The 24,205-nt window shown below is 40.4% G+C and overlaps 1 protein-coding gene across 4 annotated transcripts in view; it reads right to left on the bottom strand.

The window, feature by feature from the left end:
- OPCML (opioid binding protein/cell adhesion molecule like) overlaps window positions 1–24,205 on the bottom strand; it is a 1,508,279-nt gene that overhangs the window by 45,753 nt on the left and 1,438,321 nt on the right. The window lies entirely within an intron of this gene.

Genomic DNA, 24,205 nt, shown 5'->3' with positions numbered 1-24,205 from the left:
TGAAAAAGCCACCTACATTTGCTTCTTCCACATCTCTCAATCATTCCTCAATCCTTTACAATCTGGCTTCCAAATTCATCACTCAATTCATACTACTCTCTCTAAAGCAACCAACAAGCAGGTAAATTGCCAGATCTTGTAGTCTTTTCTCAGCTTTCATCCTTCTTGATCTCTCTGCTGCATATGACAATATTAACCATCTTCCTACTCTCCTTTCACTGTGTTTTTTGTTGTTTTTGTTTTTGGCAGGGCAATGAGGGTTAAATGACTTGCCCAGGGTCACACAACTAGTAAGTGCAAGTGTCTGAGGCTGGATTTGAACTCAGATCCTTTTGAATCCAAGGCTGGTGCTTTATTCACTGTGCCACCTAGCTGCCCCCACCCCCCAACTTTTTTTTCCTCACTGGGGGTTTTTAACAGCACTCTTCTGGTTCTTCTTCTCTATTGCTTTTCTGGCTCATGATCCATACCAGCTCTTGGCATTCCTCAAGGCTCTTGTCCTAGGTCCTCTTCTCCTCTCTTTATAGTTTCTTGGCAAACCCATCAGTGCCAATGGATTTAATGTTCATTCTTATGGAAACAACTCCAGATCTATATGTTCAAACCTAGTCTCTGCCCTGAGCTTTAGTATATCAGACATATTAAACTGGTATCTAAAACTGAAATCATTATTTTTCACCCCCAAAACCTCCCTTCTTCTAAGCTTTTCTATTTCTGGTAAAGGCAAGCACTATTATCCTTCCCAGTCTTCAAGGTTTATAGCTTTCGTGTACCTTAGATGCTTCACTGTCCCACAGATCCACAATCAATTGCCAAATTATGACAGACTGTGCTTTCACAAAGGCTATCCCAAATGGCATGTCTATATCGACAACATCTCTTGCATTTGACCCATTCTCTATTCAAACAGCTACCACCTTAGTTCATGCCCTCAACACCTCTCCTCTAGAGTATTGCAAAGGCTCCTAATTGCTTCCGCTTCCTCAAGTTTCTCCTCCCTCCAGTCCATTTTGTACATTGATGCTGGAGTGATTTTCCTTAAACTCAGATCAGAGCATGTCATTCCCATAGTAAATAAACTCTCGGTATTTCCTATTGCCTCTATGATAAAATATTACTTGCTCTCTTTAGCTCTTAAAACCCTTCACAATCTTGCTTCATTCTATCATGTGCTCTGTGATCTAGCCAAATTGGTCTTCGTTCTCTTCCTTCCTCAGAATAGTCCGTCTTTGATCTCTGTCCCTTTGCACTGGCTGACCTTGTGCTTGGAATGTATTTCATCTTTACTCTACAGATCCTTCTCTTCTTTCAAGCACCATCTTCTGCATGAAACTTTTTCTAATCCCCCATATGCTAGCATTTTCCCTTCCCTGACTCAATTATATTTACCTATCTCACATTTATTGCCTTTATATTTATTTTGTATGTACTTATATCTGTAATTATAACCTCCCTTAATAGGATGTTAGTTCCTTTTGAGTATGGATTTTTTCTTCCTTTGAATTTTGGATCCCCAGAACCTAGTTTAGTTCCTGGCACATGGTAAGTGCTTAATAAAAAGTATGTTGATTGATCTTGCAGGAAAGTGGAACATGTTTCGGCCAAATCCAACTCAGGGACACACAAATCAAACTTAGGGATGCACAGCATTTCCAAATGAAAAATTGGACTAGAGGTTGAGGAATCCCGTGGTAATGGACCTGGGAGACTAAGTCTAAGTCCCCTCCAAAGGGATAAAAATCACCTGTCAAATACCTGTCAGGTTGGAGGCGTTCCTTTGAGAGAAGTAGCCCACCCCCCACCCCAGTTTCTGAACATAGCATTGAAGTGTCTCCAGACTCCCCTTGATTCATCTCTCTTTCATTCTTTCTCTGTATATTAGAACAGCATCATGATAATGATGCTAATTAACAGCATCCATTAATATATTTAAATTACCTGTACTAGCTTCCAGGCAAGACACCCAATGACATGGGTATTAAACCTGGGATATATGCAGAAGCCTAGGATGCTAGCCTATATATTATGCACAATGAGAGGGTCTAAGATACAGGCACAAAGGGAACAGAGCATTTGGCAAGCTCATACAATTACAGCAGTGATGGGGAAGAAAGAACTTTAAGATAGAGACTCAGTCAATAGGCACTGCTTATCTGGGACTAGAGATAAACAGTCCTGAGGAATCCCTTCAGAAAAGTATTCAATGCCACCTCACCCCTTCCTTCCTTCCTTCCCATATAGACATAATCCTCTCACACAATCTGTACAAACTCATCTTTCAGTTGACCATTACCAAATGGATGCTCTCACATCACACATCTGGCTATTATTAAAAATGGCTGGTGAGCATTTGGCTCCTAGCTGTTTTCCTGAACCCTGAAATACTATTGATTTGGGAGATCTTAGCAAGTTAGGGCAAAAGAACCTAGAACCCCTTAAAACAAAACATGCTATTCCATTTGAAATGTTAAACTGTTCATACTCTTTGACCCAGTGATGCTACAGCTGGACACAAACTTCAAGAAAATCAATGCCAGAAAGACAGGTCCCATATACAGGATGTCCCAAAAATCTTAGTGCAGATGCATGTTCTTTTTTTTTTTTTTAAGTGAGGCAACTGGGGTTAAGTGACTTGCCCAGGGTCACACAGCTAGTAAGTGCTAAGTGTCTGAGGCCAGATTTGAACTCAGGTACTCCTAACTCCAGGGCCAGTGCTCTATCCACTGCACCACCTTGCTGCCCCCAGACGTATGTTCTTAAAAGTTGAAAACTGCACTCAGCTTTTTGGGACACCCTGTAAGTGAAAATATCCTAAATATCTCTAAGTTAGCAAAAATATTGGAAACAGAGGAGATGGCCATTAGGGAGTGTTTAAACAACCTGATATATGTGTACTCTATGGTTATTACATTGGAAGAAATCACAGAATTGCTGAATTTAAGACCTGGAAAGGCTCTTGGTAGCTATCTATTACAAATTATAGAAGAAAGGAAGCCCCATTATAACCCAGCCAACAAATGCTCCACCTTCCTCTTTTTGATGTTCTCCAAGGATAGGGAACCTGGCATCTCTCAAGGTAGCCCATGCCACTCTTGGTGAGTCCTCAGTGTCAGTATTTTTTCCCTTGACATCAAGTGAACATTAATCTCTTTGCAACCCTCTTCCATTGCTCTTGATCCTGACCTCTGGAGTCTAACAGAAAAAGTCTCATTTCTCCTTCACATGAAAGTCCTTCTAATACTTGATGGTAGCATTCATGTTCTTCCTGAGTTTTCTCTTCTCCAAGTTAGCATGCTAACTTCCTTTAACCAGTGCACATATGACATGAATGCAAGGTCTTTAACTGACCTGGCTGCCATCCTCTGCACACTCTCCAGTTTATCTGATGTTCAAAATGGAACATAATGCTCCAGATGAGGTCTGGAACAGGGGCAGAGTACAGTGAAACTATCCCCTCCCTATTCCTGGAAGCTTGGGTTCAGAGAGTTGGCACAGTGGATAGGACACAGTGAATAGAGCACTGAGCCTAGAGTCAGGAAGATCTGAGTTCAAATCCAGCCACTGACACTTATTACTTGGGTGACCCTATGTAGTCATTTAGCCTCCCCTTGCCTCAGTTAGCTCATCTGTAAAATGAAGACAATAGTAGTACCTTCCTCAAAGACAGGTCTTCCTGAATTCAGGGCCAGTGCTTTATCCACTGCCCCACTTAGGTGCCCAGAGCCATCTCTTTTTCTTTTCTTTTCTTTTCCAATTTTTTTTTTCAGGGCAATGAGGATTAAGTGACTTGCCCAGCATCACACAGCTAGTATCAAGTGTCGGAGGCTGGATTTAAACTCAGGTCCTCCTGAAACCAGGGCCAGTGCTCCATCCATTATGCCTCCTAGCTGCCCCTGTTGGGAAGTTCTGAGTTCAAGTCTAGACTTGGACATTTACTATCTATGTGACCCTGAGCAAGTCACTTCACGCTGTTCGCCTTAGTTTCCTCATCTGTCAAATGGAGCTAGAGAAGGAAATGGCAAACCACTCTAGTATCTTTGTCAAGAAAATTCCAAATGGGGTCATGAAGAGTCAGACACAGTTGAAAAATGACTGAACTACAACAATACCTCAAAGGGTTGTTGTGAGCATCAAATGAGATAAAAATTGTAAAGCGCTTAGCACAGTGCCTAGTACATAGTAGGCACTATATCAATCTTAGCTGCTGTTACCACCATCACCACCACCACATACACCCCAAGGTCAGTGTTTGGTTGTCAAATCCCACTGCTGATTAGTTTTTGATTGCAGTCCACTTAAATCTCCACATCTTTTTTCAAAAGCTGGCTGACTAACCATGCCTCTCCCATCTCATGCTTGTGGTAATGATGCTTTTAGAGCAGTGAATGAGACTTAAAATGACAAATACAAAATGAACTGATAAACAATAAAGTAGCTAGCTTTAAACTACTGTTCTTTGCTACGAGTGAAGTTTCTTTTGGGGAACAGTACTGGGAGATGACAGCAAGGCTATTTTTTTAAAGCATCAACAAACAGACAGATAAATAAATAAATGGATAAATGAATAGATAAATAAATATGTATGTGTATAAATATATACATATATAAACTGTGAGATTTAAAATTGGATATTAGATAATAAATCTCCCCTACTTAAACTTTCCCTTAATTTATCTCCCAGACTAGTAAATGGAAGAAGCTTCTGGTTTTCTAGTTAGAGCTTTTATTGTACGGTAGTCACAAGGTGATGTTGATTAGAAGGATAGGAAAGTAGAAATACAATACAAATCTTAAGTCTAGGCTTAGTCTATATTCCATATAAAACTCACCAAAACCCAAGGCCACCTTTGGGGAGAGAGACAGAGACGGAGTCAAGAGCGTGCTGTTAACCGAGAGCCGGGCCGAGTCGAACTCCAGTCAGCATCTGTCTGTGAAGCACAGCCAGGAGACCAGCGGAGCAGGAAAAAAAGGCCCCACTTCCGTTCTCTCCTTGCCTTTTAAGCTCGCACCCCGGAAGTCGAGTGCTCAGCAGGCAATCTGGCGTGCGTTGCAGGCGGACTGGTGTGTGTAGCTCATGCTGTTGGTCCCCTCCCCAAAAGGGTGGTCCTAAAAAAAACTGGCGTCTCTCCATTATCTAACTGACTGTTAAAACTTTTTACCACAACACACATATATACACACACACACACATATATGTATGTATGTATATATATACATACATATATATATATATATATATATATATATATATATATATATATATATATATATATATATATATATATATATATATACACACACACACACACACACACACACACACTTTTTTTTTTAACTGCCCCTCCACTCCAGCCTGTGAGACAGGGAAGCTTGTATGAATTCTGAACATTGCCAAGTAGACACACAATACCAAGGCACTTTAGCAATAGGCTGTTATCATCTGTCACTGAGCAATATAGCACATCCCACATGACATAGTGACAAGGAGGAGAGAGACATTTTGACAATTATGAAAGACTGTGTGTGTCTGGGGGTAATGTCTTGTACTAATAGGGGAAATTAATTCTTTTTCTCTTAGGATACCATTTTATACAGGTTTTGACAACTTACTATTCTTCCTTCACACACCTCCAACCCCCTCCTCTAATGGGTAGATTGGAATAATGCCTTACAGGTAAATTGTTATTCATTTTCTTTCTTTCCTTCCTTCCTTCCTTCCTTCCTTCCTTCCTTCCTTCCTTCCTTCCTCTCTCTCATGTGTAGGCATAGTCCAGACCTAGAAAAATAGTGTTTATCTCTGCCTTCCCTAAAATATACCTGATTGGAAACCTATATAGTTTGGTCAGTACTCTTCAAACACATATTTTCATGATGAGAAAAGTGGCAGTATGCAAAAAGAGAAGAATAGATTTTGGTGAATCCTGGGCCAAAAATGGACCGCAGAGGCCCTAAAAGCTAATAATGGAAGAGTATTTTCTTCCCCCTTCCCCTTTCTCCTTTTCCCATCTCTCACCCCCACTTTCACTCCCCCCCCCCATGTTCTACAATATCCATTGCCTTAGAGTTCACTTGTCTCTTTCTATCCCATGATATGAACTCTTTGAGAGACTTCACGGTTTCCTCTAATGTGTCTGGCAGCTTCTCTGGGCTTCACTGCTTCTAGGACATACTCCATTGTAATGAGCTAGGATCAGGATTTATTGTGTTGCAATGGGAAATAGCTATGGAATTCAAATTCAAAGCTCTTGTAGAATGTTGTCATTTACTTTTGCTGAACCTCATTATCTTCATATGGAAAATTGAGAGGATTAGAATAGGTGTCTTTCAGCCATTTGTCTGAGGCTTTGAACTTCACTTTGGAAGAGCAAAACTCAGAAAGTACTAGAGCTGGGTCTTGAACCAGGGCTTCGTGCCTCCAAATCATTTCCTCTCTCTTGGTCTCAGTTTTCTACTCTATAAAATGGAGGGTTTTATACTATATAATTCTGAAATTGCCTTCTAGCCCTGAACAATCTACATGGAGTAGATTGACAAGGAAATTTTTAGTAGTATGTATTTTTCTTTCTTTCTTTAGATGTTTCCATGGGCCTTGAACAGAGCATTAAATAAATGCTTATTGAATCAAATTGAATTTCTCTCTTGCCCTTTAATAATATTTGAAAAAAATTAAAAACCCAGAAAGAAGAATACAGTAAATAAAGCTAGGATGAAAGTGGGCTAATGCGCTCCCAGAATCCCATGAAAAGAGAGAGGATAGCCTCCAGAGCTGAGTGCTTAGCAAATCAGAAGGCAATTCATCTTGAGAAGAAAACAAGTGATATTTACATTATTAAATCACAATTACAAAGCAAATCAGCTGCAGAGAAGAAGAGACCATTTCCATCAATTATTACTGAACTGAACATAATTTTTGAATCACCAGCAGATTGTAAATGGGGGCTACAGCTCATCCAGGAACTCTTCTATCATCGGGTTTATTAATCAGGTATTAACTTTGTCGAATTAGCAAGGACACTGAGGAGAAGGTGGTGGTGAGGGCTGGGATGAGTCGGGAAAGGACAAGAAAGGAGGTAGCTGGGTTAATTACTGAAGCTGAGGTCCTGAGCACCTTGAAAAAGGGGCTAAGGACAGCTCGCCAAGCTGCTAATATTGCAGCTTTGTTGATTGTAACTACTTTCCCTCAGTGCAGTTTCTCTCCTCCTGAGGAAAAAAAAAGCCAGAATTCATGAGAATCTTTTTTGCTAGCATTTATGTAAGGCTTTCAGGTTTTCAAAGCACTTTATATGTTATCTCATTTGCTCCTGAGGCAGGTAAGGGGGCAAGTAGTGTTGGACTTGAGAATCCAAAAGACCTGAGTTCAAATCCTGTTTTCAGCCCTTTTTTCCTTTCTTTGCAGGGCAATAAGGGTTAAGTGACTTGCCCAGGGTCACACAGCTAGTAAGTGTCTAGTATCTGAACCCAGATTTGAACTCAGGTCATCCTGAATTCAGGGCAGGTGTTTTTTTCCACTGTACCACCTAGCTGCCCCATGTTTTCAGGCTCTTAATAGCTATATGACCCTAGGAAAATCATTTATCCTCTATTTGATTCAGTTTCCTCATCTGTAAAATGGAGATAATAATAGCACCTACCTTATAGGGTTGTTATAAGGATCAGCTGAGATAATATGTAAAGTGTTTAACAGACCTAAATAGCTAGCATATAGACACTAGCTAGTTGGGAGTTAGGTGCCATTATTATTTTATAGATGAGGCAACTGAGTCTGAGGGAAGTTAAATGACTTGCTCAAGGTCACACAGCTAGTGAATGACTGAGGCATGATTTGAGCTGTGATCTTGATGATTCCAGGACCAGTATTCTATCCACTATGCCACCTACAGGTCATTAGTAGAGGCAGCTTGGATTTGTTAATGGAACTCTGAAACTTAAGTCAGGTGAGACTCGGTTTCCAATTTTATCTCTGATATTAGCTGTATGACCGTGGACAGGCCACTTGCACAGGTACCCATGCATGTGCACAGATTTTCACTTGGAAGAGAATTCATCAGTTATCCCGGTTCTAAATCTAAACAAGGATCTCCTCTCCAACATGAACTGACAAGCAATCATCCAGAATAGAAAGAGGAGGGAGGGCTCCCTGCCTCTAGAAATAGGCCATTTCTCTTTGGGGTAGTTTTCACCCCCTAAATTAAGAAACAATTGCAACCTCTGCAACTTCTACCTGCTGCTCCTTGTTGCTCTGAATGGCACAGACATCATCTTTTGCATTAATAAGCCTTTCTAAGCGAGTTTGTAAGCCAGCATTGCTTAAATTTATATAACTTTTGATAAGTTCACATTAATTATTCTTATCTGTTTGGCAAAGAACAGGCAAAGGACACCAGAAGGTACTAAAGCTTCATCTCTTTGAAAATACCCTGTCATTCATACCCTTTATCTAATTTAGCCAGTCGGTCAACAAGCATTTATTATGTACTTCCTATGTAACCAACATTGTACTAAGCACAATGAATACAAATACAGGTAAAAGCAAAGATAGTTCCTGCCCTTAGGGAGCTTCCATTCTAATGAGTAAGAGAACACTTAAAAGGAAGCCAAAAGTGGGGGTGGGGGGTAAGGTAGAAGGTCATTTGGAAGGTAATAATATTCCCCTCAGGGTCCAAATTAATGAGATGGGACTGGAAAGTCACAGAATCTCAGAGATGGAAGAGATCTCTGTGGTTATTTCATAGGGTCATAGAGCTGAAAGGGACAGGAGAGGTCATTTAATCCAACCTCCAAATTTTAGGAATGGGAAGTTATGTGACTTGCCCAAGTTTCCAGAGACAATAAGTGGCAGAGCTGGGATCTGAACCTAGGTTTTCGAATACAAATCCAGTGCTCTTGTTCATTTAGCCCAATCCATAATAGAAAAGAATCTTCACAACATCATAACTGGGGGATGGGGATAAAGAGGTCCTTACCTACTTAGTTAGAAGTCATTTCAGTAGATTGGGGGGGGGAATGGCAGCCGAATTATAAAGCATTGAGTGGGTGGTGAGCAACTGAAAACAGCTGGTCTACATCAAGGGAAAGAGTTTTTCATACTGTGAGCTCCACATCGATGAAATCAGAAGTTGAGACAAAAATTAGTCAGTCAGATGATGCAAACAACTAACCAAAAGGCATTTTCCCCTTTTGTTTAAATGTCATCCTTTGAATTTCACGAAACCCTTCTGTTGTCACTCATTTTTTTTTAGAATGTGACTACCTTGAGTGTTTCTATACAGCCCCATGACCAGCAGGGAGTGATCTCCTTTTGGATGTAAGGTTTGAATGTAAGGAAGAAGTCAATATTGCCAGCCTTTAACTTCTCCAATTGCTCAGAGATAACTGAATAAATCACCAAAGTTGGGGTGATTCTTGCTTCAGGTGACTGCCCACAGATGCCCATTGAGCCAGAGGCCACCCTTCTTAGGTCAGGCTTCAGTGGGCTAATATCTAATCAGGAGCCTCCAAACAATCCATTATCATAAGTCCAAGCTGGCACCTCATTCAGGGAAATGCATCACTGCCTCTGCTATCGGCTGCATGCATTGATAGCCCCTTCGAGTAGCTGGAGCAATGACTTCAGAGGGCAAGTAGAAGTTAGGAGCTTGGGTATTTCGATGGAGGTAGCATCTCTGCAGGTGGAATGAAATGGGGACTGCAGCCCTATGCCACAGATTAAATGGAACTTCTTGCAGAGAGAATAGGGGCCGACTGCCAAATCAAATCAAGCCTTCTCTATGGGAAGCGAGATGGACTTAGGAAATCTACAATGATGCTTTAATTGCTTCCTGACCACAGGCACATATAATATCCATACACAGCCCACTGGGATACATACTACCCAGTGACAATCTGATTCCCCAGTGGGAAAATAAAACCAGTGAGGATTATGTGTCAGCTCTGTGTAGAACACTTTTCTAAGGGGCCGAAGATGCACATAGTTTAGATATAACACAGACCTTACTCTTGAGAGGCCTCATAGGTCTAGTAGAGTGATGAAACTGGAGTCATAGAGCACAGGATAGGTAGGAAGGGTGTCCTAGAGGACAATCACAGTTGTTAGAGGAAGGGTGAGGCTGGGAGGCAGGAGCCAGAAAGTTCCAAGGGGGTTAGTTCAGAGGACTCTCACTGTAGGAAGGAAACACCACCTTGCACATACACCCTCCTTACCCAGTGTAGAAGCCTAAGGACAAGCCCAATTTATTATAAGATAATTATTGCTCTGCATAAGACACAAATAAAGAAAATGATCATACACCTAATGAATGCATTAGAGAGCTGCAGAGCAAAGAGCTATATGAGATGTGGAAGAGAAACTCACAGCAACCAGAAAATCAGAGAGGGCTTCTTGAGTGAGGTGTTATCTGTTGGATGGTAAGGACGGGTGGGAAAGAAGGCATCTTAGTCTGGAAAATCAGCCTGAGCTAAAAACACAGAAGCAGAAATTGTAGTCCATGTTCAGGAGAGGTTGGGAGTCCAGTTCAGTTCCATATTGAGGGCAGTAATATGAGAAAAGACCGATAAAGTCAAAGGCATCCATCTTTGGAGGGCCTTGGATGCCAGGCAAAATAATTTAAACTTTATAAAGGAGGCAACAGGGAGTCACTGAAGGTTTTTGAACATAGGGGTGACATGTAAATAAGAAAGATTCCTGGCATTGATATGAGGGAAAGATTGCAGGGGGTGGTTTGGAGTAGAATTACTACTACCGGACCAGGTATCGATGGAGGAGCCTGCCAAGACAACCTGTGACACACTTTCCCCTATAATACATTTGTATAATTTTAATTACAATTGACTTTTTATAATACAGTTGTATGAATTTAGAGATACAACAGGCCAAATCATATTCCCTGAGAGGCAGTGTTTTTGAGTGGAGAGAAGAAGCAGCCTAAAAGTGAGGAAGAAATGAGTTCAAGTGCTGACATGAATCGACTGTGTAACTCTGAGTAAATCACTTGATTTTCTCCATGCACAAGGTAATTCTAGTAGATCTTAATTCTCTTCCCCAAAAGAAGTATTGTTGGGAATTCCTCCTGTAAGTAAATATCTCTGTCCATCTGATAGAGGTCTGTGTCATGTATTCTATTCATCTGTAAACTATTTGAGACCAGGGAGAGATTCTCTTCTTATTCTATGGGATATCTAGTACTATGCTGGGAATATAATGAATAACTGGTCAAAGACAACTCTGGGAATAGCAATGGGCACAGGCAACATTTGGCAGAAAATGGCCAGGCCCTTTGGTAAGAAGTGTACCACTCCCAGTGGACTGGTCTTAGGCATGCATCTCATCTTGGAAAGAGTGATGACATTGAATGAGGAGACAAGGAGATACTTTATGTTTTCCCAAAAGTCACTGTAAACCTTGTATGAAAGGAATTTTCCCTGGCCCTTTTCTGGGAGTGATGACTATGGTCAGGCCCTTTATCTACTTGTGATAAAGCTGCTCATTTCTGCACAACACAGCAATTCAAAGAATGAAAAACAAAAATCAATATGCAGCATCATATCTGAAAATGAATTCTTCTTTCCTCTACGTGGCTTCAGTTTCAATTCTGACATTTACTACTGTGTGCCTAGGCAAGTCACTTAACTTATTTGTACCCTTTTCCTCATCTATACAGTGGGGATAGTAACCCACTATTTATAGTTTTGAGGAACACATTTTACAAACCTTAAAGCACCATAGAAATGTGCATAAATTTCCTCAATTAAAAAATCACTTGCTTTTATACCCCTTCTAGCTATATTATTATATCTAATATAGCTATCTAATCTATCTAAACCATCTATCTCATCCATTCATCCATCCATCCATCCATCATCCATCCATCATCCATCCACCCATCTAGCTAGCTAGCTATCTGGTATCGATGTGGTACTGGACAGACCACTGAGAATCAGGAAGACTTGAGTTCAAATTTGACCTTAAACACTGTGTGGCAAGTCACTTAACTTCTGTTTGCTTCAGTTCCCTCATCTGTAAAATGGGGCTAGTAATAGCACTGCACTTGCAGGGTTGTTGTAAAGATTAAATGAGATAATAATTGTAAAGTGTTTAGCACAGTACCCAGAACATAAGTACTATAGAACTGTTATTATCAGTAGTAATAAAAATAACTATTATTATTATTATATAGATATAGAGTTAACATATACACCTATATATTTCCCCTTTTCATTGAAAAATTTAGGGGAAAGATTTGTCTCTATTGGTTACTTCTACTTTTTCAACTCTCATTTGATCTGGCTTGCAATCTGGCTTCTGAGCCCATCACTTGATTGAAACAGCTTTCTCCAAGGTCACCCATGATTTCGTTTTTTAAAAGACTAAATCCAAGAGCCTCAGTCTATATTCTTCTTGAGTTCTCTGAAGCTTTTGGATTATTAGTCATGTCCTTCTTCTGAATATGCAGTCTCCTCCTTGGGGTTTTGTAACATAACTCCTCTTGGTTGGCCTCAAACTGGCCGACTTGTGTTCTTCATTTATGAATACTTAGTGTCCTTCAAAGCTCAGGTCAAGTACTACTGCCTGGACCAGGCCTTTCCTGGTTTTTCCAGTAGTTAGTTCTACCCAAGCCTGAAACTGTTTTGAATTTGTTTCATATATGTTGTTATTTACTTATTATCTATAATTGTTTCCAATATGTACCCCCAGAAGAATATGAGCTCCTGTAGGACAAATATTATCAGCGTTTGTTTTTGTTTTGTTTTTGTCTTTGTATTTCTATACCCCAGCACTATTCCTGGCACATAATGGATTAATGAATGATCCATCACTGAATTGAAAATGTGCATCTTTTACAATCACCATTCATTCAAAATATATCAGTGACGGGTAAAGTCATGAAAGGCATGTTTATCAAATTTGCAGATGACAAAATAACTAGGAGAATGAGCATGTATCTTAGATGTTAGATGACAAAATCACAATCCCAAATTATGTAGACAAGTTGAATTGAGCCCAATCTCATGAGATGTAATTTAATCAGGCGGCAGGAGTTTTAACAGACAGCTAGTATTTATATAACACTTTAAGGTCTACAAAGTACTTTACATTTATTAACTCATTTGATCCTCACAACAACCCTTTGAAGTGAGTGCTATTATTAGCCCCATTTTACAGATGAGGAAACAGGTACAGAGATGCTAACTGACTTGCTCAGGGTCACACAAGTAGGGAGTGTCTAAGGCAGAATTTGAACTCAGGGTTTTTATGACTCCAAGTCTTGCTCTCTAAACAATGCAATACATAGCTGCTCCATAGTAGGAATAAATGTAAAGATTCAAAATGTATATTTAAAAATATCAAGAGGGTGGTGAAGGGCCTTGAGATTCTGCCATACGGAGATTGGTTGAAGGACTCAGACATATTAAGCCCAAGGAAAAGAAGATGCACTACTATTACCACTACTATAACTACTAATACTGCTGCTGTTCCTACTCCTGATGCTACTGCTACTCCTCCTGCTGCTACTACTGCTACTACTACTCCTGCTGCTGCTATTACTCTTACCACTACTTCTATTATTACTACTACTATTGCTGCTGCTGCTGTTGTTACTACTCCTGCTGCTGCTGCTGCTACTCATACTTCTACTATTCTTGGAGTATAGAGAGACTTGCCCAAGGTCACAGGGCAAGACAGAGTGATGGATCCTGAACTTAAATCCAGTTTTCTTGGTATCAGTCCATAGCTCTTGCCATTTGACTACACTGCCTATATTAATTAATTAGACTGGACTCATGGCTAAAGTGCTGAAGGGTCAGTAAACCCAAGCTATCTGGCATCATGCAGTTGTGCCAGATTCAAAGTAGAGACCTAGGTTCAAATCCTACCTCAGATACTTATTAACTATGAGACCATAGACAGGTCACTTCTCTCTCTGAGCTTAATTTTCAAAATCTATCCATTCAATGGTAATCTTAATCCACTACCTACCCTACAAAGTCATTGTGAGCAAAGTGCTACATATTTGGTTGTTGTTGTTATTGTATATTAGCAACTATTATTATTTTTCCTCTGCAAGAATTGTAATGCAGCCCAGGAGGACCCAAGGAGACTGACTGCTTAGTGAGGCTGAACATGAACCCTCAGACTAATCGCTACCTGCCCATCAGTCATCCCGAGCCAGGCACTGTCCCAACAAAGAGTTGATGATTTATAACATCTAAATAATGCAGTTGTGTTCCCTTTCTGACCAGAGCTTCCTCATTAGGTGCACTAGGAGCAGATACCTCTGCCATGAAACACACTAGAACACAACTTCAATTATCTTGCATTCTAACCTCTCTGGGTGAAAAAAAAAGAGCCACCACTAGATAATCAAGACAATATATCTTAATTAGCTTGACCCACCTCAGAGGCTAACATGTAGTTCATGGCAGAAAGGTGGTTTCAACAGGGGAAGGGTGGCCAGTGAGGATGCCTGGTTAATTAGCTATTTGCTGAAAGCCAAGTGTGCAAGTTCAGAACTGGCATTAACCTCTCAAGGTCACACAGAGAAGGAAACTAGGGTAATAAAAAGGCATAGTAAGCACCCAAACATGAGGGAAAGTGAAGGTCAGAGTACAAAAAGGCAGGCAACAACTGTAGGATGCAATGGGAGCTACACCATGTGTCTGTTGGGACTAATTGTCTAAGACAGACAAAAAAGGGACTTCCTCAAATGAATTATCAGGTCAAAATCTTGCAGTTAGGATTATAGGACTTAGATCTGTACCGGACTTCAGAGGCCAATTAGTCCAACCCTCTTATTTTATAGATGAGGAAATTGAGGCCCAGGGAAGTTAAATAATTTGTTCAATAACATATAGGTAGTGTCAAAGACAGGCTATCAAGCTAGCTTGTCTGACTCTAAAATTAGTGCTCCTTCTGCTTGACCACATCCCCCCCCCCAAAGATTCATTATATCCCCAATGTATGTTACTGTATCTCTTTTCCCTCTCAGCACATTTCCCTTCTAACTTCAAACTCTGTACTAGTGTCTTTGTTTTTTGTTTTTGTTTTTTTGCAGGGCAATGGGAGTTAAGGGACTTGCCCAGGGTCACACAGCTAATAAGTGTCGAGTGTCTGAGGTCAGGTTTGAACTCAGGTCCTCCTGAATGCAGGGCTGGTGCTTTATCCACTGTGCCATCTAGCTGACCCCCTACTAGTGTCTTATTATACTTTACTCCTCCTTCATTTGCACTAGTCTAAACAAGCTGGGCCTCTCATTTTTCTTTATGTGCAAACCTTCCCATCTCCTTGCCTTTGCACAGGCTGTTTCCTGTACCTGGAATGAGTTCCCCCCAACTTCTGTTTCTCAGAATCCCTAGACCCACTAATTTCCTTCAAGGTTCAGTTCAAGTATCATCTTATACTTGAAGCTTTTCCTGATTCTGCTAGTTAATTCTCTCCCTAATTACCTTACATCTATTTACTACACATGTATGCACATATTTATATGTGTGGGCATATTCATATATACATGTCTACATATGTATGTATACATACCAAGGCATATCTACATATACAACTGAAATATCCTGCATTTGAGGAATTTTCTATCTTGCCAAGGAAGGTGCCGTGCATACACATGTATATGTATACATATGTAGATATGAACATGTATGTAATATAATTCATATATGTAGTGTAATACATATACACACATAGACCTATACAAGTATATCTACTTATATAGGCATATACATATATATCAGCATGTTACATGTTGTTGGTTCTTCACTTTAAAGAGGACCAATGACATCACAGGGTGACGTCTTGACTTGCATGTGAATTGTATTTGTGAGGCTGTTTTGCACAAAACTGTCAGCCTTATTTTCTCTTCCAGAGTCCAGTGGCAAGACAGGAGTCAGGACAACTGGCAATAGCACAGGATGAAGTGGATGACCTTGGTGTCTGACCAAGCTTTACCCACTTCACAGTGCCTGCTTCAGCTGCTTTCATGGATGCTGAAAAAATTGTTCTCATCAGCCCCTTCCTCTTGGGGAAGTCTTCACATGCTTAGGGTCGATATCCCCTTAACTCACCAATGGGTTTGAGGCCTGTTGGTTACCTTCAACCTGCTTTATTCCCTTCACTAAAGTAGTTTTACTAGGTCGTGACCACTGCACATGCTACATCTTCTTGGAGCCATAGAAGAGAGCTGGGTAAAAAATGAATTAGAGAGGGAAATGAATAGCCCTGAAAAGGACTTGGTAAACCCTCATACTAGAGGTGCTAATCCTCCTTGAACATTCCATATATGTACACACATGCATATGACATGTACATATAATCAATCCACACAAATATGGACCCTATATAGGTATGTGTACAAGCATGTCACACGCAATATATACATGCATGTGTAGATAGGTCCTCATGTAGATATATATCTATATAGACACACAAATAATTTGCCTATATGTAGACCCATGCACATACATATTTATTTCACAACATGTATACATGCATGTGTGTATGTATATATATATATGTGTGTGTGTGTGTGTACATGCTGATAATGCACCTGTCTTTACCTATAGGTTAATATATAAATACATATACATGTATACAATATATACATGCCTACACAGTGCACATATACACATATATGCGTGCATACATATACATATACATTGTCTTCCTTGATTAGACTAAAAGTTCCTCAAGGGCAGACTATTTTACTTTTGTCTTTATCTCTAGTAATCAGCACATAGTAGGTACTGAATAAATCCTTGGTCATAACCTTGGCATAAAGGCAACATCGTAGGCACTTATCTAGTAGCAAATACATTTCTACATTTCACAGATTACTTCCAAAAGGAAAGGGAGAAGTCCTGAAGAACCTCTCTAATGAACACTCAAGCATTTCCATACCCCACAAAGAGGCTGCTTTGGACTCCATAAGAGGTGTTTAACCAGCTTTGCTCTTCTGGAGGAAGCCAGCAACCCTCAGGAGATTGAACAATAGGATTCCTCAGGATCTTTCTGGGTCTGTATAGACTAATGAGGATTTGTTTTAGTAAAGCTAGACCCTTTAAACTCTAAGAACATCTTTAATAGGGAGGGTCCACTGGGAATTTAGGCAACTTCTATCCTAATTTTCCCAGGCCAGTTTCTATTACATTATAAATTTGAAGCCTACAGCTAGACTGCAAATACATCCCCTTCCCAAACTCTGCCCCATCCCTGAACATATAATTCCTTTTGTTTTCAAAAACTCATATTCATTCCTCTAGATTGTATTACTCCAATGCATGGACCCCTTATTAGTGAGGTCCATATTAATTGTTATTCCATCTTTTTTGTTTTGTTTTGTTTTGTTTTGCAGGGCAATGGGGGTTAAGTGACTTGCCCAAGGTCACACAGCTAGTAAGTGTCAAGTGTCTGAGGCCAGATTTGAACTTAGGAACTCCTGAATCCAGGGCCAGTGCTTTATCCACTGCGCCACCTAGCCGCTCTTGTTATTCCATCTTAATAGTTTTCACTAGCAGACAGGATCTTCCCAAGGCCATGAATAGAACTGAAATCACAAATAAACTTGGACTACATTCACTGTCAAAGAAACTAATATATTCATGCACTTTTAAATGTAAATTGAAGATGCTTTTGTGGGGAGGCAGGGCAGTGAGGGTTAAGTGACTCGCCCAGGGTCACACAGCTAGTGTCAAGTGTCTGAGGCCAGATTTGAACTCAGGTCCTCCTGAATCCAGGGCCAGTATTTTATCTACTGTGCCACCTAGCTGCCCATGAACTAGTATATTCAAATCACCTATGCCACTGGTGGGGATAGGCCCTATGAAGGATTAGGCTGGCTGTTCAGTAAGCTCTGAGATCAGAAATTTAAAAAAAAAAAGCACCTCTTTTCTCTTTTCTCTTTTCCTTCTCTACCTCTTACTTTCTCTTCTTCCCTTTGCTTTACTCTAATATGACAAACTATGCTACTTTATGTTATTGAGTACCGGAAGTTGCTTCCCTGGACCCCTTTGTCATAGTATGCAGTGAAATTTAATGACCATCCAGGCAACCCACAGTCCAATCTGTTTTTTTTTTTCAGGGCACTGAGGGTTAAGTGACTTGCCCAGGGTCACACAGCTAATGTCAAGTGTCCCAGGCCGGATTTGAACTCAGGTCCTCCTCAATCCAGGGCCGGTGCTTTATCCATTGTGCCACCTAGCTGCCCCTGTAATCTGCTTATCTTACTCATACTCTACTCTTCATCTTTCAATCTGTTGCTCCACCATTATTAGTAAGACAGTGATAGGGAACAAAACAAAACAAAAAACCCTTTCTGTTTTTATTGACTTCTCTGAGATCTGTAGAGCTCACTAGAGATTCTGCTTAATACACTGGGCATTCTCACACTGCTTTTTCTGGAAACCTCCATACCACATGAACTGTATGTTTCCCTTCCCTTTCTGACTCTCAAGTCAATCCCTAGTGCCTCCCTGTTTTTGATATCAGAGATGCGAAATCAAATCAGAGATGGTAAATAAGCTGAGCCTTGAGTGGAATTAGAGATTCTAAAAGATAGAGATGAAAAGGTTGGCCATTCTAGACATGAGGAACAGTCTGTACAAATACACGGAGGTGAGAGCTAGAATGTTATATTCATAAGCAGAAAGTAGGATAGTTTGTGCAGGTAGGGGAAGAATGAGGGTAAATCTGGAAAAGTAGACTAGAAAAAGACTGTTAAGTGAATGCCAAGCTGAGGAGTTTGTATTTTAAAAAAGTACAGGTAATATGATAACAAGTTAATAAGCTTCATTCAAGGGAGTTAAATGATTAGACATGCTTTAAGCAGATTATTTTGGCTAATCTATAGGATGGGAGTCTGGGTGGTAGAGGGTAGGTACTAAGGCTTATAATTTGGAAAAGTAGGGTTCAAATTTCACTTCTGATACTTATTTTTTGTGTCATCCTATCATTTACTTACTATTTCCTTAAGGTATTCCCCTCCCCCAGGGTTATCTATTAAACTGTAATCTGTCTTGGTGGAGGGATTTCCCACATTAAGGGCTCTTCCTTATTGATGAAATCACAGTTTCTCACATATTAAGTACAGTATAGATTATAGAGAGGACAAATGCAAATCCACTGGTCTGATTGGGTAGCTATTGAAATCACAATAGAAGTGATGAAAACCTCAGGATGGCAGTCATGGGAGCAAATAGCAGGTACAAGATGTATTTTGGAAGTAGAAGTGACAGAACTTGGGAACTGATTATATATGAGGGGTGTGGGTGGGAAAAGAGAACAAGACAACTTGGAGATGGTAAACCTGGGTGACTGGAACTGTAGTTTTGAAGTCTACAAAAGAAGTAAGTTTAGGGTAGGGAGTTAATGAATGAATTCTGTTTGGGGTATTTTGTATTTGACATGCCTAAGGGCTATCCAGTTAAAGATACATACACACATATACAAGTATATGTATACACTGTAATGATTGGAGTGTTGCCACCTGCTGGAGATTTACTGTAGGAAAGCTCCGCCATGAGGGGAAGGCTTTTCCTTGGCATTAGCAAGTGACATTTGCTCGTGGGTACTGTCTAAAAGATACCAGCCAATTAGCTTGGAGCTGTGTGTGTGTGAGTGGATGGGATGTTCCCAGTTTCATGGGAGGCTTATGGGATGAAGAAGGGCTCTCTCTTTCGTCAGGACTCTCGTGGAGAGCAGAGCAGGAGACACTGGCTCCCCAAGATAGACAGCTGTATCTAGGCCTTTCCCTCTCTATTTACCAAATTCTTATTCTCCTTAATAAATGCTTAAAAGTCTAAACTCTTGCTACAGCTTCTAATTTAATGGCGACCACTCATTAGATATTTTACAGTATAACTAGGATTTTAGCCCCTTATAACACATATGTATATACACATATACATATTAAATATAAACACATATATCTGAAAGTCATGGGCATAGAAATAACTAAAATGATGGGACTTGATGAAATCATCAAGAGAGAGGGTAGAAAGAGACAAGAAAAGAAGGCCTAAGGTAGAACCTTGGAGATCTATTAGGATCCATTAAGAGCCAGAACAGAAAATGATTAAGTAAAGAAGACAGAGGAAGAGACTTTAGACAGGTGGGAGAACCAAGAAAAAGTAATAGCAAATAGGGCAGAGTGGCCAAAAAGGATAAGAAATGACATAAAATTTGTTCATTAAGATGCTGTTTGTGACCTTGGAGAAAATATCTTAAGTATGAATGGTGAGGTCAGAAGCCAGAACAGAAGGGGTTAAGAAGTGAGTGCTGAGGGGGCAGCTAGGTGGCACAGTGGATAAAGCACTGGTCTTAGATGCAGGAGGACTTGAGTTCAAATCCAGTCTCAGACACTTGACACTTACTACCTGTGTGACCCTGGGCAAGTCACTTAACCCTCATTGCCTGGAGGAGGAGGAGGAGGAGGAGGAGGAGGAGGAGGAGGAGGAGGAGGAGGAGGAGGAGGAGGAGGAGGAGGAGAAGGAGAAGGAGAAGGAGAAGGAGAAGAAGAAGAAGAAGAAGAAGAAGAAGAAGAAGAAGAAGAAGAAGAAGAAGAAGAAGAGAATGGTAAGAAAGACATTAGGACTAGATGCCAAAATTCAAAGATTTTAACCAAGTATCTAGTTGGATCCATAAAGTTAGGGGTCATGGAAAGCAGCATACTAGATTTATTTTAGCTCAATACCATGTTCTATGTGTGATGTAGTAGAAAGAGCACTGGATTGTGAAGCTGAGGACTTGGATCCAAATCCCCTTTGCCATCTCATGCAGTTCACTTCAATGAATCTAGCAAAAAGCATTTATTAAGTGTTTGTAATGGTCTAAATCCTGGAGATGCAAAGACAGAAGTGAAAAAGTCTATGGTCTAGAGAGACTTCCAGGCTACCCAGAGGAGACAACATATCCATATATCAGGCATATTCAAAAATCACAAAATCACAGAATTTGAGAATTGGAAAGGACTTTGTTAGTCATCAAGTCAAGCTCATACATGAAAGGAAATCTCTAATATAACATATCCAAATAGTAGTCCAACCTTTGTTTGAAGGATAGAGAAACCAACTAACTTCCTCCTGAGGCATGTCATTCTATTTTTGGACAAAAGAGCTACAAAATAAATACAAAGTGATTTTTTTTTTGAGGAAGGCACAAGACCTTGGACAGGCAGGGAAAGAGGAGGCCAAGATTGTTTGCAGAGAGTGTAGTCTGGGGGCAGCTACGGGGTGCAGTGGATAGAGCACTGGCTCTGGATTCAGGAGGACCTGAGTTCAAATCCAGCCTCAGACACTGAGCAATTTACTAGCTGTGTGACCCTGGGCAAGCCACTTAACCCTCATTGCCCCGCAAAAAAATAAAGTATAGTCTGAACTATATCATTCAATAAACTAGGAATTATGAGAGATAAGAGGTGATGTGGGAGTGCATTACAGGTATAGGAGATAGCAAGCTCTGAAGCATGAGGGAAGGAGATATCCCATCACGTATGAGGAGAAGTGGAAGGAAGGCCTGTTTCATTGGACCATGGCTAACAGTGAGGAGTAATATGTAATTAGGTTACCAATGTATTGTAGTGTCAGGCTGTGAAGAGTTTTGAATGCCAGAAAGAGTTAATATTTGATTCTAGAGGTAAAAGGAAACCAAATGACATAGACTTGTGTCCTAGGAAAATCATTTTTATCAGTTGGGTTGAGGATAGATGGACATAAGAAGAGCCTAGGAGAACAATTAGGAGACTATTGATGAGTGTATGAACTAAAGATGGTGGTTATGCAAGTGATAAAAAATGGTACAGATGAAAAATACATTGTAAGAATAGAAACCAAAAGATGGGACACTTGATTGGTTCTGTGGAATGTATGAGAGTAAGGAGATGAAAATGATGCTAGGGTTGTGATTCTGAGTGCCTAGAAGGATGGTGACAATCTCAATATAAATAGAAAAGTTTGGAAGAGTTATGCATTTGGGAGCAGAGATACTGATCTCAGCTTTATGTATGTTGACTTTGAGATGTCAAAAAGATATTCAATTTCAAACATTTATAGTTTTTTTTTTAAGTGAGGCAATTGGGGTTAAGTGACTTGCCCAGGGTCACACAGCTACTAAGTGTTAAAGTGTTAAGTGTTTGAGGATGGATTTGAAGTCAGATACTCCTGACTCCCAGGCCGGTGCTCTATCCACTGCACCACCTAGCTGCCCCACATTTATAGCTTTTAATGAGGTAGGATGGTACAGGGGAAATAACACCGACTCCAGGGTCAGACTACCTAGGTTCAAATCCCATTTCTGACACTTATCTGAGTGATATTGGGCAAGTCAATTAACTACCCTGGGTGTCAGTTTTCACATCTATTAAGTGAGGGTAGTTGGACTAGTCAGATGATGCAGTCCCTCTCAGTTCTAGATCGATGAGCCAATGATCTAGGAACCTCTTTGAAAGGTTTATGGTTTGTATCTAGAGCTTATTCTCCACCTGCTGATCATAGTTGCTCTCTGGACATAGTACTCTTTGACAGACTAGAGTGTATTGCCAAATAGTTTTGGTTTTAGGAGTATCTTTGAGACCTATACTGCTCAGTTGAGTCAAGCTCTTTCTCCTCTAGACACCTGGCATGGCCCTTCTTCCTGCCCCACAGAACTGCAGAGGTGCCTTTCCTTTTCAGACCACTCCCCTACTCAGTAAAATTTGGTGGTCCCATATTGCCCATAGGACAAAACATAAACACCTGTTTGGTTTGTAAAGCCATTCACAACCTTGCCCCAACCTACTTCTCCAGAATCTTTATATATTCATTACTCCCCTTCCTGCACTTTGAAGTCCAGCCAAAATGGCCTTTTCTCTGTTCCTCACATAATCTGGGTCTTGGCTCTAGTTGTTCCCTATGCTTGGAATGAGCTCCTTCCTCTCATCACTGCCTCATAGAATCCTTCACTTGCTTCAAGCCCAGTGCAAGCAGCACTTTCTGCATGAAGCTTTTCCTGACCCAATCCTCTCTGCCCACCTTGTTTTTATTTTGCATTCATTCTATAAAGATTGGTTCTGTAAATGCTTATATGTGTACTTGGTGTCTCCACTAAAGGAATGTGAACTTCTGTAGAGCAGAGACAGTTTCCATTTTTAGTCTTTGTATTGCCAGGACCTAGCATAGTGCCTGACAAATGGTAGGTGTTTAATAAATGTTTATTAATGAGAGGCTTGTTTTTCTCATTTGATTTTCTGACCAGTATTTAGCACCTTTCTGTCAGTCACACCAGAGATGGGAAACATATGAGTCACACACAAGCAAGAACCTTCATCTATCCTACCTTATAAAACAGCAGGACCTTTGGCTACCTGTTTTGGAGGGTGGGGAAGGGGGTGGAGAGAACCCTGCTGTCCAGGAAGAGTGACATTGAGTTTGGTGACGCTGGGAGTTTCAAGTCCAGGGTCAGTCTTTTTAAAGGAACCTCACTGACTAATTTTCCTTTTCAACCCATGACCTGAAGACCTTCTCCACCCCCCACCCCCAGGACAATGAGGGTTAAGTAACTTATCCAGGGTCACACAGCTAGTAAGTGTCAAGTGTCTGAGGCCACATTTGAACTCAGGTCCTCATAAATCCAGGGTCAGTGCTTTATCCATTGCGCCACCTAGCGGATCCCTGAAGACCATTGTTAGAAATTTGTGCCCTCCTCTGGCTGGCTCATTTTTTACCCTGGGCCTTGCTTTGTGAGGGAGCTGAAATGTCCTGTATTAAAAGCTGTATCCAGTACTGGCCTAAAAAGATTCCTTCTGTGACTTCTCCTCTTATCCCTCATACAGATGTACCTCAAGACTGATAACTGCTGTTTTTGGATCAGGCAAGGAAGGTTCTTTTGTTTTTCAAGTTATAGTTTCAAGTTATTTTTCAGTTAGAGGAGATAAATTGTCTAAATATGCCTATATTATCTCATCTGATCCTTTCTTGGGAATAATAGTAGGCATCAGGAAAAACAGCATCTCAGTTAGGAGTTCAGCCTATAGACAGTGAACATATTTTCTTCTATGCATAACAAATTCAAACAAATAGGCATATTAGATTCATTAGATCTAAACAGAATTTTATAGCTGGAAAGGAACTTAGAAATTATGTAGAAATTATAAAGGAGAGAAACTGAGCTCCAGAGAGGTTAAATTAATTATCCAATGGGACATAGCTGATTAGAAGCAACATTAGGATTGGA

The sequence above is a fragment of the Dromiciops gliroides genome, chromosome 3 (genome assembly GCF_019393635.1).
Source record: "Dromiciops gliroides isolate mDroGli1 chromosome 3, mDroGli1.pri, whole genome shotgun sequence".
In the NCBI taxonomy this organism is placed as follows: Eukaryota; Metazoa; Chordata; class Mammalia; order Microbiotheria; family Microbiotheriidae; genus Dromiciops; species Dromiciops gliroides.
The sequence above is the reverse complement of the archived record's forward strand: the minus strand, read 5'-3'. Positions and strand labels throughout refer to the sequence as shown.